Raw genomic sequence first — 6,066 nt, 5'->3', positions numbered from 1 at the left:
GGTGAGGGGATTTCTAGTGTTCAGGACGCTGATTGGCTGACATTTGTCTAGGGGTGTCTTGGCAAAGGGGAATTAGGTGTGTGCTGGGCTCAGGCATCTGGTGTTCTTATCTAACATTTGGAATGTTTGCAGTGTCCGGCATTTCCCCTTAGATGCTGGTCCTCCTTGGGTGGGGCAGCTTATGGCTTTTCCTAGATGTGGATGCTGCCTGCCAGTAAACCGAAACTCAGGCCTATTTTTTTTTTTTTTAGCTGGTTTTTATTAAACCTGTCATGACAGCTGTGTGGCTCATCTACCCTGGGCCCACATCTTTCATAGGTCTGGAGTTCAAAGCTTGGGTTCAGTTTCTCTTACTAGTATGTCGCAGACTGACTGACCAGAGGCCCCTTCGTTCATGCACCATTTTGCCTTCTCCCCATCATGTCATGGCTGTGTTCTGCTGTCAGTCAGAAGCCATGTTCATTTGAACTGCATTTCATTCAAATGTTCAGTTAGTTTTCTTTAAATAGTGACCTGAAAATTATAGAATGACTAAAATACAAATGGCTTAGATGAAAATGAGAATATTTATATTTCCACCTGTGGGACGAAAGTCTCACTTTAGAGAGTGACACCTTCCCTTAAACTGCACACATCTGTGAAGTGTAAACTGTGCAGTTGACGATGCACAACAGGGAAGAAGATCGATCCACCTCAGCACTCTTGATTCTGCAGCCAAATTGTTCTGTACTTTTTCTGAGTGCTGAAGGTTTCCGATCGTGTTCCCAGGTTATGTTCCATTCCATCCTCTGGTCACACGGTGTCCTCTGCTCATCAGGCCACACTCCTGAGCTCAGCCTCCCATGTTCCCGGGCTTTAACCTGCAGATGGAGCAGGGTCTTGACTCCTTCCACACTTGGGTTGAGTGAAGGCACTGTGTGGACTTTGGCAGGGGAGGGCAAGGAATCCCAGATAGTAAATATTTGGCTGAACCTAGAGCATTCAGGGTACATGCAGAAAGAGATCTACTGCAGGAGCTATAGCTCAGTGTGAACAGCCTGGCCTTGATTTAGCAATAAACAACACCTGGGAATTAGTCTTTGTGTATTTTCTGTAGGGGCAGCTTAGTCTGTTTTGAACTTGTTCTGAAGTCCAAAATTAGCTGTTGTGTAAAAGGCTGCCTTCGTGACGAGAATCCTATGTCAGTCTGAGTAATGTAAAATATCCTAGTATTATTTTCTATACATCAAAATTATATAGTCTAAACAGAAATCATCTTCCAGAACATCCACAGCTATCTGTGCTCAATAAGTGTAAAGCCCCACTACCTATGGGCTTTTGAAAGAACCCTGCAGCTGTTCTTATTAGGGAGGCACAGCAGTGGTGTGCATAACTAAGTGTAACTAAGAAGTTACAGACAGAGAACATCCAGCCATTTATAGTCAATAACCCCACGGCTTTTGCCAAGTGGGGCTCCCAACAGGGAATCCATTCATCTGGGGGGGGTCGACCTGTTACACACTAGTGGTCACTGCCGTACATTCCATGGGCCCCCTGCACTTGAAGGTCTATACCAATGTGGACAGAGGCATTAAAGGGGCAGTAATTTTTACCTTGGTCCTTCAAGGCCAACAAGGTCTCATGGGACTTAGGACATCTTTCAAAAGGTCTCACAGTTCTAGGGTGTCACTTGTCCTCTTGATCAGGAGGCCATATAGAATATAGAAATGATGGGATAAAAGCGCAGATTATTGAATCTACTTTGAAAAGAAAGAAGGGAGGATATGGATATGATAAGATGAAATGGTAGATTACCGAATCTATTTTTAAAAAGCAACAACCTGTTTTAAATATTTGACATTGGGTTTGGATTTTTGCATATTGTTTTAGTGCTGAGAGGCTAGCAGTGCACATTCACAGCCAGCTCTGGGTGGATGCTCTTCTGTGCCTGACCCTCTTCTTTGGAGGAGATAGGGATGCTGCCAGAAGCTGTCAGGTCTCTCTATCACGAAAAGCTCTATCATTAAACATTTAAAATGCCACATTTTGCAGATCTCTGAAGCGTTTGAGGACTGTCTGTTAGGTATATCTGAATAAACAAATTTTATTTCTAGTTGCTTATTTTAAGCTTAACTTTGAAAACAGGTACAGGGGACTATGTAAGGTTTATCCTTGTAAATTATATTAGTATGTATCACAGTTATAATTAAGAATTTGATCATCTACAAAATGACTATTAACTCTCATCCAATGACTGGTGGGACGAGGTGCAGAGATCCCAGCCAAACCACAGGTGGAGCTCCAGTAGTCCAATTGTCGGGAGAGAGGAGGGATTATATGAGTAAGAGATAATTGAGACCATGATTGGAAAAATCACAGGGACAATAGCCAAACTAGCAGAAACACATGAACTGTGAACCAATAGCTGAGGAGCCCCCATGGAACTGGACCAGACCCTCTGGATAAGTGAGACAATTGATGAGCCTGAACTGTTTTGGGGGCCCCCAGGCAGTGGGACCCGGGACCTGTCCTTGGTGCATGGGCTGGCTTTTTGGAACCTAGGGCCTATGCTGAGATACTTTGTTCAGCCTTGGTGCAGGAAGGAGGGAACTGGACCTGCCTCAACTGAATCTACCAGGCTTGGCTGACTCCCCAGAGGAGACTTGCCTTGGAGGAGGTGGGAATGGAGGGTCGATTTGGGGGGAAGCCTGGGGGTGGGAGGAGGGAGGACAGGGGAATCTGTGACTGATATGTAAAATTAAATTAGTTATAAAATAAAAATATTTATAAAAATGACTATTAACTTGTGGTCTTGACAATCTATACTATGTTAGCAGCTATCATAAGATTAGGACTTTACATTCCATTCTATCAGAATAAATATCAAAATAAAACTTTCTATTCATAGTCAATGGGCTCAGTAAGGAAACCAAAATACCTATACTGTGGTTAAAACAGAACAAGAGTGTTCCAAACTAAGGCTGTCTACTAAGAAGACAAGGAAAAGTGACAGGGGAAAGATCCCCAGGGCCAAATGGGAACAGGAGAAAGGGGTCCTATGAGTTTGGGTGCAGCCCATGAGAGTGGCTAGAGGGAGCACAGAGGCCAGCACTACCTTGGTAAAAATTGGGGGCCTCTGCGCAAATGCCAACTCTGGGAAAAGGACCTCTCAGCGGGACCAGGCATTCCATGATAGAATATATATTTCATTTATCAAATAGCTTATTTTGTCAAACATATGTTACCACTTACCTAAGTTCTCTAGAAGATTGGTGTTGAACACTTGGCTGTAGGGGTAAGTATCTCAGTCTCACCTGGGCCCATGGTCTAGACAAATTTCTCCCACTGCAATCCATAGCTACTTATAAAAATTATTCAGAGACTTATATACTAATTACAAATGGTTTGGTCTAGGACTCAGGTTTATTACTAGCTAGCTCTTAGGTCTTAAATTAACCCATTTTCTATTAATCCATGTATCTCCATGTGTCTTGTGACTTTAGCTGTGTTGCATTGCATCTTGCTTCACAGGGCAGCTCTCAGTGTCTTCTCTGACCTTACCTTTCTCCTCTCTGTACCTCTGCTTGGATTCCCAGCCTGACTCTAAGCTGCTTGCCATAGGCCAAAGCAGCTTATTTATTAGCCAATAGTAGCAACACATATTCACAGCATACAGGAAGACCATCCCACTCACTTCCCCTTTTCTGTCTAATCAAAATGGAAGGTTTTCATTTTAATATAGTAAAATTACATATAACGAAACAGTTTTCATGCAGGAATTACAGTTATAGTATCTAGTCTATTTGTATTTAGCAAAATTAAAGAAAATAGTCTATCATCTATCCTATTTTTAGGAGTCAAAAGTTTAATACCTAATTTACCTTTTATCATGACTAAGAAATACTATAATTATAACTGTCTAGTCTTCAACTCCATCAAAGACCCCAGAAGGATATAATATTACCTGAGTAAACAGAAAGTCCATTGCAAGAAACTTCCATAATTCTAGAAATGAGAAAGACATCTGGCTGCCTGTATAGTTAACTGAAGTTTTTCTGTAACACTGAGGCATCCATCTTCAGCCTATAGGCCCAAAGTATCTGACTGATTTTTCAGTGAAACAGGAAATTGGAAGAAATATTCACCTATTTTGGCAAAGTTCATTAGTTGCATTCTTCTGTGTCCTGCAGAATGTATGGCAGTTTCTTCTTATGAAGCAGAAACCCGAAGGACCATCTTGCCTTGGTTTGGCAAAGTTCAGTGGTCACTTTCCTGTGGGTCGTGCATGTCTAGTTTGTATGACATACTGTCAAGCAATCCAGGCAAGAGAAGTTTCTTACCCAAATGGTCAGTTTTGTTAAGAAGAAGATAAACTCCATATGGAGTTTCTTTGATGCCCATCATCCTCTTTGAAGTAAACTGGAGCTGCCAGGAGCAGATGGTCTTACTGAAATGTCTAAGTTTTTAAAACATTTTAAATGCCATATTCTGTAGATCTATGAAGTGTTTGAAGATTAGCTATCTAATTAAAATATATGTTTGCATATCTAGAAAACTAACATGACTAGAAATTTGATTATTATAGATAACTATTAATCTGTATTTCTTAGTGATACATTACAATTTTAAATGAGTTGCACAATCATAATATCTTTAACAAGAGTAGAAATATACATTCAATATAACAAAATTGACCATTTGTATCAATAAACCAAAATCCATACCAATGTAAAGTATTTTGAGATTAACAGTTGTTTTTTGGATTAAAGTAGATTCAGTAATCTACCCTTTTTATTATCTATATCACATCCTCTTTCTTTCTTTAGAAAGAGATTGACTGTGACCATTAACCATTATAATCAACCCCTTTTAAATAAAAACAAACATCTATAAACAATGTTTTGGGATTTGGGGCATAACTCTCCATACTACTTTTTGCTGATTGGGAGCACTGGCAATCTTATGAGGATCCTGAGAAAATTTAGAATTATGGTCAAGTCTTGACTATAGTAACCTGTAAGGCTGCATCATCTCATCCAGCTGCCTTGAAGCTGTTTCCAATGTAGATCATCTGGGCCATAGATCCCACTGGAGACCTATCAGGGCAGTCTGCCTTGATGGAATGATATTAAGCCGGAAGGAATCCACAGCTTCTCATCCTCTGTGGAAACAAAAGCAGAGCCTCTTTTCCAAAGCAACATATCCTTAGGCCCAAATTTTGAAATCAAGATACCTTTAAAATATTTATGTTGGTTTAACTTAGCAGTCTTTACAATCAAATGTCTTTCTGCACTTAGCTCATTAACAGTCATAAAATTCAAAGAAAACACAATAATATACGTAATCCAGACTTTTCTGTGTATTTTCTGTCTTCATGTGGCTTATTTCTTTTACATGACCTTTACTGTCTCTTTAAGGATTTTATTTTTTAGAAACTATTTATTTCTTTATATAACTGCCTATACTCCTTTTCCTCTCTATTCCAAGCCTGTGTAAATTTTTACACACACTGGTAAACCATTTAGAGTTTTTTCCATCTGAATCTGTCTCATTGTATATCTGAAATCCTTTTCTGACCAGGAGAGTTTTTTACATTTTTAAAGCTGCCTGGCTAGGACCGAAGCTGTGGTTTTGGCTGATGGCTCCCTCCCTGCTCCGTTTTTCACATGGTGGGGGGTACGCTTACTGTCAGTTCTGGGAGCTATGCTCACCACCAAATCTGGGAAACTGTCGGTCTATGCCTCCACCAAGCAGCATATAGCCCAGAAACCTTATAGCAAAAGCTAAATCTGTCACACAGTGTCCTGTACGGCTTGGAGATGCCTCTGTGTACTGTGGCTGGAATCTGCACACTGTGCTCAAGCTCAAATGCTGTGGCATCTCTGTACTGTAGCCCGCATGAGAGAGCAAGCTAGGAAGCTGCTCTTTGCTATCTTTTATAATATTTTTTAAGCTCTTTCAGGTTTTAGGTAGAAATTCTTGCCACCACATCTGGGAGCCAATTGCAGGAGGAGGTTTCTCAGTCTGCCTGGGCCCATGGTCTGGACAGAGCTCTTCCACCTGCAATTAATTACAAACTGTTTGGTG

This window comes from Peromyscus leucopus, chromosome 8b (assembly GCF_004664715.2).
Source record: "Peromyscus leucopus breed LL Stock chromosome 8b, UCI_PerLeu_2.1, whole genome shotgun sequence".
NCBI classification, from domain to species: Eukaryota; Metazoa; Chordata; class Mammalia; order Rodentia; family Cricetidae; genus Peromyscus; species Peromyscus leucopus.
Note: the sequence above shows the minus strand (reverse complement) of the source record.